Source organism: Bemisia tabaci, chromosome 2, assembly GCF_918797505.1.
Source record: "Bemisia tabaci chromosome 2, PGI_BMITA_v3".
NCBI lineage: Eukaryota > Metazoa > Arthropoda > Insecta > Hemiptera > Aleyrodidae > Bemisia > Bemisia tabaci.
The window spans coordinates 11017603-11031295 of record NC_092794.1 but is presented as its reverse complement, the minus strand read 5'-3'; the positions used below and the strand labels follow the sequence as shown (position 1 = coordinate 11031295).

Below are 13693 nucleotides of genomic sequence, written 5' to 3'. Positions count from 1 at the left end.
AGAAGTTGCACAATCTTAGCAACATTGCAATGCTAGTGGTTCCTTTTTGCAAAATGCAATCCAATTGTGAAAATTCCAAAGGTGAAAAACTTTCTTTCCTCTTTTCACTGTATTCACTGAAACAATATGTGGTGGATTTTACCATACTCTGACGCAATGATCTGAGTATGGTAATAAACACCGGACTCGATTGTAGCATTCGGCATATTATCGTATCACCCGAATTCCGGTGAATGCTACTTTAGTTCCGGTAGTTTTCACCAAATAGTATCACTGTGTAAGAATCAAGTAGACTCATAGTAGATGTTGCCATACTTTTTTTTAGTGATAAAAAAGGGGAAAGCTGGTAATTTTGTCGTGAGATTTTGAACTTTTCTTGGAATGAAGCTCTTGCACGTGTGGGAGATTTGGGATTTAAGTACTGTCTATTGAGTAAAATTCCGCGAAAAACACGATAACGCCACTGGTTTTCTCTGAAATCAACCCCAGAGCTCAAAAAAAGCTCTTAACGTTGAGGATTGCTGCTGGATTTAAAATACAACTGGGAATCTAGTAACCGCTGCATTAATTTTTTATTCATACAACTTAAAATTTTCTATTTACTTTCCTTATTCATTTCCCTCGCAGAAAGCCAGTTTCCATGTTACATCCGAACGCTGCATTAAGAGAACGGAAAAGGCTTTTATCGCTTATTTGTGCTTTGAGTTCTTCCCGTGCTCAAAAATTCATTTTGAGATTTGCGTTTACATGCTAATTACCGGACAACACGCATGTTTTAGTGTAGAGGTTTGTGCCTTGACAAGTCCTGGTGTAATGAGCTCGGATGTGTGCTAATGGTACACTCAAAAACAAGTGCAAATGCGCAAGGAACATAAAAAAGCAACGGTTTTATGGAAGTTTCGAAACTTTTCCTACTTTCGGCGGCGTGTGCTCAGCTGTGACAAAATCATTTACGAAATTCCCGAATGAGCTTCGCTAAAATCTAATTATTGAAATGAATGCTGAATTGTTCATTTTGACATTTGCCGATTGAATCATTGTTGCTTCGAGACGTGGATTTAATGAGGCATGAAACTGCGATTTTTGTTCTCCCTAATTTTAAAACAAAATTACCCGATCTTTATGCGAAAAACATAACAAAACAAAAAAAGAGAGGGGAAAGGACTCATGCTCACGGCTATGTAAATTTCTCACGTGGATAAAATTAACATTTCTCACGCGAAAGGGTTAAATTTTTCGGAACGGAAGTTCATGTTGAACGGATGGAAAGTCGACCGGGCATTCATACTGCCGTGCTACGGAAGAGCGCCGTATCAGTCCTCAGAGGTTGCCATATTTCATTCAGTAAAAACCGAATTTACTAGAGCATTTGTACATATCTTCCTTCAAATTATTCAGACAATTTTGTTTGTTATTTAATCTAAAATATCTGAAAATTTAAAGGAAAAATATGCATGACATTGCTCAAAAATAAACATTTCCTCGAGGAAAATTTGGCAACTCTCGAATGTTCATACGGTGTTCTTCCTTAGCACGGCAGTATTCATAGGGGATGCGAGGGTGTTTTCCAAAATCATCTCGGTTCGCTTCCCTTCACCGCTGAACGGACGAGCGACGCTAGAAAAAGATGATAACATCCAATGGCGTGGCGTGCTTTGCGATATATCGATAGATCTGCCATTTAAATCCATGGAAAAGGATTGATTACCAAGGTGTTCGCAGCGAACACCTTGATGATCGATTCTTTACTACAGCTTCAAATGGAGAAATATCGATAATCGATCGTTCACACCACGCCACTGATAACAACCTTGCGGAAATAGTGACAACAGAGGAGGCGCTACAAACGCCGATGATAAGAGGCTTTACGATATCGCTTCGGCAACTGCGAAATCGGGTTTCTCCGTAAAAGCTTTGTTGCAGCCTGTTGTTGCGCCCGAAAGGGCAAACCGGAGGACGGAGAAAAATAAATAAAAATTACGGCGTAATACAAGGGATTCTAAGAATGGGGATGGCTATTGATGCATGAAAATGGGACCGACGGAAAGGGGACAGGGCTCCAATGACGTATATTCAGAGCGCACATCATACCTGTCAAGTTTCTGACGAAAACCTGCGAAAATATGTACGGATCGAAATGGAAAACTTCCTTGATATTCTATCAGGTGGCAAAAGCTCGAAAACAAGATATTGGTGCCACTACCTTGGAAATATCTGTGTATCACTCAATTTTTGGCGATTGTAGCGTTTTTGACACGTAATTGGTTTGAACCGATAATTAAACCCTTTTCAGGGGATGCATTACCGTAAAAATGGGTATGGAAGCTGGGAATGGCAATTATTTTTCATGGTTTTCTTTTTTTTGGGGGGTTTAATGTTGCTTTTCTACCAGATCTACAGGGAGTAAGTAGGTAATCTCTGCGTTGATTGGCCTCTCTACGACTTCCTCAAGTCATTACCTCATAATTCAGCTTAGATTCTGGTCGAGAAATGGTATTTAATATCGTTCTTTCGCGATAGGATCGACGATTTCTCTTGTCATTACGGGCCGGATTTACCTACTTGCCGCCCATGGGCCGCCTGTATTTTGCCGCCCCCTTCTCATTCGTTTTGAAACATCAAAATAAAAACCAACAAGTGAACGTGCCAGCAGGGGTAAGGTGCATAGGACGCGTTTACTCGTGTTGGAAACATTTTTCGGGAAAGCCCTGTCAACACTACCAGCAAAAATCCACCGAACATTGCGCGAACGTTAAGTTTCGTAAACCTATCTCTGCGTGGACAAGGCCTTCCATTCATAAGAAATGAACGAAAAAATTATGAAAGAACAAACATAAATGTGGTTTAATGATTTTAACTTCCGCGTCCGCGCCGCGCAGGCCGCACCGTGTTTAGAGTAATGCGTGAAGTATTCCGACAGTTTTGTAGGCGCTATGAGTTTCACGCCGACGACCGTTGCTGAACGCACTGTGTTTGACGCAATGCGTGAAGTATTCACGCAGTCTTGTAGGCGCTATGCGTTTCACGCTGACCGCACTGTGTTTGGCGCAATGCGTGAAGTATTCATGCATTCTTGTAGATACTATTCGTTTCACGCTAAGCGCAATGACTGCACTGTGTTTGATGCAATGCGTGAAGCATTCGTGCAGTATTGTAGGAATGTAGACGCTAATATGTGTTACATGCCGACCGCCGCGCCGAGGGCTTCTCCTTTTCATCTCAAGTCCTCGTCATCATTTCTCTCTCCGTCGCGTCGTTCCTGGCCAAATTGCGTGTTTGGTCTCTCTCTTAACTCGATTAATTTAAGGTGCTGTCTCTTGTATCACCGAAAGACGACAAAATTAGAAATTACTATACTCTCAGGAAATGTGAGATTTTGTTTGTAAATGTTTTTTCTAAATCCAATTTTTTTTTATATGTGCATTTAAAAAAATTGCAAAATTTGCCGCCTCCTAGATTTACCGCCATGGGCCGCGGCCCATGTGGCCACCCCCTTAATCCGGCCCTGTTGTCATTACGAGTCAAGAGCAAGCCCCTAGGATTGACTCCGGGTCATTAAGAAACCATACAAGCGTTGATTCGAAGCGAAAGGTACCTGGTAACTTGTTCCAGTGTGGCATTAATACGCTGCTAAATGAACGCATGGCGAGGGGTGCTGAGACGGAAGGAAGTTTTATTTTATAACTCTCATAATACTCTCATAATACGGTCGTCGTCTCATGAAGCGTTAAAACGAATTTTCGGAGACCCTTCCACGCAATCGCGAGGCGTGTATCGATTATCGATACTCATTCGAAGCTATGGTAAAGAATCGAATATTAAGGTGTTCGTTGCGAACACCCTGTTCATCGATATTTCTCTATAGGTTTAAAGGGCACCTGAATCGATACATCGCGAAGTATGACAGACCACTGCTTCCACGGTGAGATCAGCGAACTTCCCCGGGCCCAGAGTTGCTGTAATTGGAAAAGTTAAAAGTTCTCTCCGATTCCTGGAAGCGAGTTAGTCTTATTCGCACACCCACGGTCTCGGGTCCCACGTGCTCGGGTTTTTGACGGTGGATGTCACGGGTCACGCGGGCCCAACTCGGATCCAGGATCTATTTTCGCCTTCGTCGTGCCACTCTTAATCCAGGCTAACTTCCCAGGAGTGCCACGCAACTCCATCTTCCTCGTTTACCTGTCCACGGAGGAACCCTGCAGAGCTTAGAGACTGAACCAATGGCTACCTCACACGGTAGAACGAGCAAGAAGAAGGGGTCGGTCAAAAAACTTTTGGCTAAAGTTTCGAATTTTGACGTTCATTCCGTCACCGATTCAATTTCAAGGGGTGCTTTGGAAAGGAAATTTCACGATGAAACCAATGGAACCACTCTTAAACGCCTTTGTTATTCATATTTTCGAAAATACGTACAAGCTTTCAAAGTCTCCAGATTTTGTCCGGCTTCTCCTATTGACTCGATTTAGAGTGCGTCATTCGGACTTCATTTTGCGATTCAGAACTACAATTGATGTATCACGTAAAGTGTTAGGGCTCAGCATTAAGTTGTTTTTTCCGTGAAGTCCATTTGATAGGATGCGGATCAACCTGTATCTTGACGCAATATGTTTGAAAAAACAGTTTTTTGACTGACGGATTACTCAAAAATGCCAATTTCTCTGACTTTAAACGTCACGAGAAGCAAAATTGCGGCTATCACTACCATCAAACGTGTCACAGTCCATTGAAATGGATTCCATTTGTAGTTTTTCGAGCTGAGGTAGACACTCTGCAAAGGTTGAATTCGCCAGTTAAAATATTCGATGAAAATGGAAATTTCTATTTTTGGAGAGTGAAAGGAAACTTGGAAAATCCGGTGAATAGTCCCAACCGTGAATAGTCAAGGAAAAGTAAAAAGATCTCACTATGACACCCTCACTTTTTTCATTCATGTAAAACCTTTCAAATGGCTCAATCGCATTCATACACTCTTTGAAGAGTGAAGGGAAACTTGGAAAATCCAGGGAATTTGACGCAACCATGAATAGTCAAGGAAAAGTAAAAAGATCTCACTATGAAACCCTCACTTTTTTCATTCCTGTCAAACCTTTTAAACGACTCAATCGCACTTAGGCACTCTATCGCCAGAGCTAGAATATTGCGCTGGATGTACCTCATGAAAATCATTTTCATGGTCGAAAACCTTGAAACGTCAGGGAAAAGTATGTTTCAAAATTCAAGGCAACTTGTTATTCTGTCAATACTCGAATGAAAAAAGAGGAGGAAGTCATAGGTATTCGCCTAGCATTCCCTGTCTATTTGCCTGGTCACTTGTGTGTTCAGTTACTTTAAAATGAATGGTCATTTCAGTTTATAATGTGGTGAATCTGATAAATGTTATCGATTACGATTGAAAGAATGTAACAGAATGTGTGTAAGAATTTCATTCACGCTGATTTTGTTTACGTACTGCCCGATTGACGTTTGATTAATTTATTCGCCCTATTTGAATGCACTTTGCGTTTTGCCTGCCTCGTCAGTCGAGCTCTAAGAACTTATTTTTAGACGCTGGTTAACGTTGCCGAATGCCTCCATTCCGAATTTACTGAAAAACGTAAAAAAATAGAATAAAAAAATGTAAGTTAAACGTCTAGCTTTCTGATTTCTCACCCTTGAGGGGTTTTTTATGTCCTATTTAGTTACAGCGCTGTGGGCAGGGAAGAGGTGTATTTTTCGCAAAGCCTCCAGACCCCCCCCCCCCCCAATAAAAGTACCATTTTAAGTGAAATTTAAACACTTTTTTCCAAACATTTTCGGAAAATCTACTGTGTAACGTTTTCAATAAGACCGCACTGCCCCCTGCAACGGCACAACGTCAATATTATGAGCCTTCGGTCGTTACAAAATTGCTTACAACATGCATTTCCCAATAAATATTTTTCTTCTAATAATATTCCAGAGAATATCATTTGCCATTTCATCTAGATTACTACGAATCTCGGAAAAAATCTATTCAGAATTCCCCCGAAAATAATTAATTTATTGAAGGAAATTTGGCCTAATTCGAGTGCTATGCGGCCTTTTTCCTTCACACGTTAGCGCTGTCCAAGAGCTGCAAACAGGGTATTCTACCGCGGCTAATTTGGTGCCACTGATTTGAATTGACGTATTTATACCGAGCAGCCGACCGAAGTCAGGATTCTCAGAAAATCAGATTTCTCAGGAGTTGTTTTTAAAAGTTCTTAATCCGGGCGGGCTTAGCGACGTGTCGTTATGAAATCGAGATCGATTAAATCGTATTTACCTGGAAGCCGCTTATTTTAAACCCCTCTCCACTCGCCAATCCGCATCATTTAATATTAGCACTGATCGACTGTGTCTTTACCATTGTAGCACTGATAGTGCATGCAGTGGCGTGGCGTGCTTTGCAGTATACAGATTGATCTGCCTTCTAAACCTACGGAAAAGGATCGATAAGGTGTTCGCAACGAACACATTAGTATTCGATTCTTAACCTCCGCTTCGCATGGGGAAAATTCGATAATCGATCATTCCCGCCTCGCCACTGAGTGCATTCCTTGCGTCAGATAAAGCGTATTTCTCCGAGGTCCAAGCTGAGTTTGGGGTTGGGTTTTATTGTTACATTGGAAACATACAGCAGCGATACAACAAATGGACTGCATTTTGCGATTTGGAACTATAAATTCTGGTTCACCTGAAAAAACACTTATAGGCACAGGGAAACTAATGGCGCATACGTTGTTTTTAAACCGGGCCAAAATTAATAGTTCCTAATTGCAAAATTTAGTCCAAATAAGGACCGTTCATAAAGTACGCACTGGAAAAAAAACACATTGGATTGATTGGATGTAGAGTCCAGACTCTTGAAAACATTGACAAGAAAAAATACTCTTGATTCAATCGGATTTTTGCTTGAATCAAAACGAAATCCGCTTAAATTAAGAAGCTTGGTTCTTGATTTGAGCTAGATTCTGATTGAATCGAGAGTACTTTTTCTTGTCGATGTTTTTCAGAGTCTGGACTCTAGATCCGATGTGTTTTTTTCCAGTGATGGGTAAAATAGTTTTTATTTTATGAATTGTTAAGTTCCAAAACAACGCGGGAAAATCGTGATGGATTTACGGCGTTCTTGCTTAGCACGGCAAATCTCTGTATCGACTCTTACCGTGAGCCGGATATTGGATTGCATTTCCGTCGCTTCCCCGCGGATTTCGAGTGACTCGCTGGATGGCGGCCGGCGCGGCGCTCCCCAGGCGCGCTCCGGTCTGGGCTCTGGGGCCGCCGCGACGCTGCTATTTTTATCCTCGGCGTTACAACAGCGCGGTAGGTGCTCTCGATTTTGGAGTTCCGCGAAGGCGAAGGCCGGCACGCAACTCGCTTTCAGGAACAACGTGGACGTCCACTGTCACCAACCGGGATGCCAATTCGCCGGAATAAGCCCTACCAGGTGGCGGAAATTTAGGGAATTGGAAATAAAAAAACTTCGCGAAAAATACGTTTGATTCCCGATTATCAGGATAAATGGGAAACTTAAATGGATGGGGACCAAAAATCGCGAAAAATGACTGATCTCCTTGGTTTTCAACGTTGAATTGGACCGCGTTAGGCAGAAAGGAACCAAGCCACATCAGCTATTGCCAACGTCAACTGGGCAGTTTAATTTTTTACATGCAAACGGTTGTGCGGATTTTTGTACAAATTGCAGTGAATTTTCTGCAAAGTGCGAAGTAAGCTCCTTGAAATTTTTAAAGGAGTCCACACAAACGCTCTCTTGTAAAAAAATTAAATTGCCCAGTTAAATTTGGAAACAGCTGATGTGGCTTGGTTCCTTTCTGCTGAACGCGTTCAAATTCATGCAAGGGTGCAAAACTACCGCGACAAACACCAAAGGTGGGTCCAGACACCTAGAAGGGGGGGTGGGGGCAAAATTGCCTTATTAAATTTGGAAACAGCTGATGTGGCTTGGTTCCTTTCTGCTGAACGCGGTCAAATTCATGCAAGGGTGCAAAACTACGAGGACAAACGCCATAGGCGGATCCAGACACCTACAAGGGGGGCATAAGGGGGGTCCGAGAGCCTCCTCCAGAAAATTTTTGAATCTTTGATGCATCTACTATGTAGTTCGAGTCAATTTCGTCATGAATGATTGCCAAATGTGAGCGCTGCAGTCTGACCGTTTAACCGCGAGACACCCTACGTAATTTCAACTCACTGGAAAAAAAACTCCATTGGATCTCGAGTCCAGACTCTTAAAAACATTGACAAGAAAAAATACTCTTGTATCAATCGGATTTTTGCTTAAATCAAAACGAAATCCGCTCAAATTAAGAGGCTTGGTTCTTGATTTAAGCTAGATTCTGATTGAATCAAGAGTACTTTTTCTTGTCGATGTTTTTAAGAGTCTGGACTCTAGATCCAATGTGTTTTTTTTTTTTTTTCCAGTGCTCTGCGGGCCGATTGTTGAAACGTTATGGAACGATCTTCGTCGATAAATCTTTACCTTAGTAATGCTTTTTATCGATCAAGGTCATTCGATATGGATTCAATAATCAAACCGCTGAGCTGGTCCGGCGAGGCTTTAAGCTTTTCGACATGACCGAAAAAGTGGCACGGCAGCCGGCAGCTGCTGGCGAGAATGCCAGAATGCGTCACAAAGACGAGGGTTCCTCGAACCATCGGTCATTTCCAGAACGCCCAGGCCGAGTTCAGGGCCCAGGGGTTAGGCGTGATTCGCTTGACGACACACAGACACACACGTGTGCATTTATGGATTTTATGACTTTTTGCTCACCTCCTTCTTTCGTGGAAGAATTTACGGCTTTCACTACGACCAGAAACGTCGAGAAGAGGAGGGAAGCGTCAGTGTCGAATGATCGATTATCGATATTTTCCCATTTGAAGCTACAGTAAAGAATCGATTATTCTGGTGTTTTTTGCGAACGCCCCGCTTATCGATCCTTTGCCATAGATTCAAATGGCAGATCGATCGGAATATCGCAAAGCACGCACGTCACTGTTAAATTTTAATTTTTTTTTTGTGAGTGTGTGTCGCACTAGGTGGTTTTAAAATTTCCAAGGAAACTCCTAGATCCGTAGAAACATTATGGACGTAAAACGTATGACAAATTGGAGGAAAAATTGAAATGGATTACATTGAAAATCCCTATAGACTGGCTATAATATTATGAAATCAATAAAAGATCTAATTGCATACTGTATGCAAAAATTCAAATCTTTACAGGAATAGGTATAAGTGACATACCTTTGACGATCGACGAGTTGGTAGGACTCAGAATCCTGGAAAAGAAAAAATACACATGTTGTTAGTAATCGTTACGGTAGCAATATTTTCAAGATTTTTAAATATTGTCGGAAACCTTGATTTACATATACAATTAGTTCAGAATAAACAAATGTAATTAGACACATGCAGAAAGAACGCCGAATGAACAATCGAAAGTTGCCAAATTTCTCCGGATAAAACATGTAATATTGTGGAAAGTTGCACATGTTTTTCATTGACATTTTCAGATAATTGGGATTTGCTGACAGAATGGTCCGAAAAATTTGACAGAAAATATTCACAATTTTTTCAGTACATTCGGATTTCATTAAAGGCAGTATGGCAATGTTTGAAAGGCCGATGCGATGACCAAAGCGGACAATTTGAAAATGACTCACGTTAGAATTTGCAATAGTTTCAACTTCATTAAGATTTTTTTCTTAAAAAGGTGAGAGAACTTGCATCTTCGAGTTCAAAAGACCCATGAAAATTTTACATTGGAATCTCAAAAGCAGAAAACAGTCTGCGTCAACGAGTCACCGCGAGACAAATTGCGACAGGAACAGAGAAGAGGACATTTTAGAACTTTTATCCCCATCTCCGTTTGATCATTTTTATTTTTCCCACTTTAACCTTAGCGATTCCCTTTAAACTAGAGTGGTTTTTTAAGAAAAACTCTCAGCAGCTCGCAAGTAATAACGATATTTCCGAGCAATTGACGCTATTCGCTTTCTGGGGAAACGGCTTTCCACGCTCCAGATTCTCGGAAATGTCAGGGTTATAGGCCCTGAACGTTATTGCGCCGACAGTATTATTACTCGAATAAAAAGCCCTGTCAAAGGCGGGAAACTTCTGGTTAACACACGTCTGTTGTAATATGCTCAAAAAACACCTAGCATGATCCGACTTGACTAGAAAATATCTACGTAGGTACGACTAGGTTCTCGGATACCATGGAACGAAACTTTTTACAGAGTACTTTCCGAAGGAACATACATATTGCGCTCTTCACTCTGCCGTGCTAAGGAAAAAACGCCGTATGAACATTCGAGAGTTACCAAATTTCCTCCGATTAAATTTTCTTTTAGGAGGGGAGTTATGAATATTTTTCATCGAAATTCTTAGACAATTCAGATAAAATCATGGGCGAAATTCTCTCAAAAATTGGAAGAAAAATATTCTAAATTTTCCCCGATATTCATGATTTGGTAGAGGAAATTTGGTGACGTCTGAGGGTTCGTACGGCGTTTTTCCTCGGCACGGCAGTACTGATGTCAGACCTAGACCAAGGGCCAGGTAATGACCTGAGATTGATGCGATGGGTCACGAACATGCATGACATTAGGATCCATGTTCACGGATGTACATTTCCACATCTGTCAATGTATGTACTTATTTTCAACTCACACTTCTCCGGTTTTTTTATTTTCGATTTCTGCTGAGTGCTGACATAAAGGTCAGGCATTTTAACGTCATTCCGATTGACACTTGGTGCGATGTAAAGAACAGGAAAAGGACAGTTATTTTGCGGAGAAACCCCGGGTATCGGGGTAATAATGTTTCGTATATGATGTAGAGACACGAGGTGGAGGGAGGTTCAATTTTGTCAACGCGATAGCTCAAGTAAATCATATTGGAGGATTTTTATCTTTTTTCTCACCAAATTCGAAACATTAATGATTGTACGATGTACGTACCAGTACACGACTTACTTTTGGCTTCCCGGTGGAAAGGAAGAGGGAGTTAAGCGGTCAACCCAATAGACTTCTCTAAAAAATAGGAATTGTGCATCGGCCATGAACCGTCAGCCAATGAACAGCAAGGCGCGGATAATGCCTTTACGCCATACATGACCCAACTTTGCAACGCCCCTCACTTATTAGACTTGGGGTGGCTATCTGTGACGTAGAGAGGTAAATTTCTCCGCACGCCATTGCCTTCTAAAATTCCGCAACGACCGTGCGGTGCACATATTTCCGCACATATCGTTCAAATAGAATACCATCACCCCCTCCCCCTCCCTCCGAGAGATGGCAAATTGCCACACCTCTGTTTTCGCGCTGAATTAATTGAAAGCTTGGTTGTCAGGCGCTCGCAGGAAACTTGCGGCGGTCGTAAAATCCCTCCGTTTCTTGCAACGCGAAGCGCCGATGGAAATATATTGTTCCGAGGTTCCGAGAAAAGATGCATCTGAATGTTGATACGTTGGATCAGAATCGAAAGTGAACCTGTCTATTTATTTCAACACCGATGCGGTGCCGCCAGATTGGTCGAATGGAGGCCATTCTTAAATTACGTCACGCCGAAATTCTGGATTTTCGACGGACCTCCCTCTCTAACCGTCGTGGAGACTCTGAACCTGCCCCGTCCCACGGAAAAGTACACACAAAGCTTGGGTGCACACTCCGCGGTTTTATCCTGTGATGTGAAACATGGGCATTTTTTTTACAAATAATTTTATAGAAAATAATTGTGAAAATACTCCAAAAATCGGCGCTCTGTATCCCTCTTTCGCTGGAGTCACACCAAAATGGACCCCTCCCTCTTCTGCGACATGATTTATAAGGGTTGCGATTTAGGTAAGATCTCAATTTTCCCTGAGAAATTCCCCGACTAATTACATAAAAGTTCTATGACATTTCCCACCCCCCCCCCCTCCCAAGAGATTCTGACGACGTATGTTGAAATTCCCTGATTTATACTTGCTTGAAAACTGTGTGGCAAATTGTTTCAAGGGAACCAAACTTGCGAGGCGCGGTGTTTTAGGGTTTTAGGGGAACTTAACAGCTGAGCGCGCTACTTTTAGGGAGCCTAACAGTCAAGTGCGCTGGCTATTGGAGGAACAAAACATTCGAGCGCGCTGATTTTGGAAGAACGAAACATTCGAGCGCATTGTTTTCGGAGGAACAAAATTCAAGGGCTCTGTTTTTGGGGGAATAAAACATTCAAGTGCGCTGTTTTGGGGAACAAAACTGTCGACCGCGTTACGTCATTGTTGGGCAAAATCTGCAAAAGCTCAAAATGGGGGAACCTCCATATATTTTGGAGGAACCCGAGGAAGTTTCCGGACCCCTCATTTCAAAATCGAGCACTGGAAAAAAAAAACACATTGGATCTAGAGTCCAGACTCTTGAAAACATTGACAAGAAAAAGGACTCTTGATTCAATCAGATTTGGACGGAGTTAAACAGCAAGGAACCAAGCCACATCGGGATCGAACCGAGAAAAAGAGGTTTAAAGTTTAGCTCCTGCATAAGACTCAATGTAAACGATAAACTTCAAGTTCAATTTCTGCAAAATTTGCTCCGACAAAAACTTTGAATTTTCGGCGATAGATAGTGGAGCAGTGGTTGAGTTCAAAACCACTCGTAACTCAATTTTTTCCAAAATGTGGGTTGGTTCCTTTCTGCTTAACTCAGTCCATTTAAGCTTAAATCAAAAGGAAATCCGCTCAAATTAAGAGGCTTGGTTCTTGATTTAAGCTTAAATCTGATTGAATCAAGAGTATTTTTTCTTGTCGATGTTTTTAAGAGTCTGGACTCTAGATCCAATGTGTTTTTTTTTTTCCAGTGAGCCCCTGGATTCGTCTCAGACTTGGCAGCAGGAGCCCCTCCGAATTGAGCGCGACGCTAGAGTGAGCCAGTGGCGTGGCGTGAATTGCGATATATCGATTGTTATGCCATTTAAACCTATGAAAAAAGATCGATTATCAGGGTGTTCGCAGCGAACACCTTAGTAATCGATTCTTTACCATAGCTTCAAATGGCGATATATCGATAATCGATTATTCACGCCACGCCACTGAGCCCGCGGCGTCATCCGTCACTCGGCGTCGCGGTACCAGGAATCCGGCGTGAGTCCTGCGAGTTTGTCGAAAAGTCATTACTTGGGGGCTTTGTCAGATTCGTCGTCGGATTCGTTCCTCGAACGCGCGCCGCGCCGGCCGGGATCCCGCCATGAAAAGTGAAGTCACCTCACACCAGCCTCTGGACGGACGTCTGCGTCTGCGCCGCGGCGCTCCCAGGCGCCACCCGGCGCCGGGACGTCTCCGCCGGCGCCAGCGAGTCTCCCATCGGGTCTGGCCCTCGCCGCGTGAACGTCCATGATGTCATGCCGTGCAGTGGATGACTAAAGCGCTCTCGTGAAACAAGGACGGAGCCGGTCTTTGTATCTACATATACACTAGGGAAGCACCGACGAGGTTATTGGAGAGTAGAGTCCCTTGATACTGAGAGTCAAGACAATTTGAATCCATTTCTGATTGGTTCCCGTATTTTAGGCCTCCACAGTGTCACAAACGGGAATAAAGATTACATTTTCACCAATTGCAAAGATTATAATCTGGAATGGACCAGGGAATTACGGGTTCGGCAAGGAACAAACGGAATGAGAGGAGGAACGGAGAAAGGC

At 42.5% G+C, this 13693-nt stretch overlaps 1 protein-coding gene across 4 annotated transcripts in view; it reads right to left on the bottom strand.

Moving 5' to 3' along the window:
- The window catches only part of LOC109037269 (uncharacterized), a 77844-nt gene that overhangs the window by 48683 nt on the left and 15468 nt on the right, over positions 1–13693 (bottom strand). For 2 of the 4 annotated variants that reach the window (XM_019051858.2, XM_019051860.2), the window contains exon 2: positions 9263–9297. The exons of the other annotated variants lie outside the window; for them this stretch is intronic. The gene's annotated coding sequence lies outside the window, so the exon portion shown is untranslated. The remainder of the gene's footprint in view (positions 1–9262; positions 9298–13693) is intronic. 4 annotated transcript variants of the gene reach the window in all.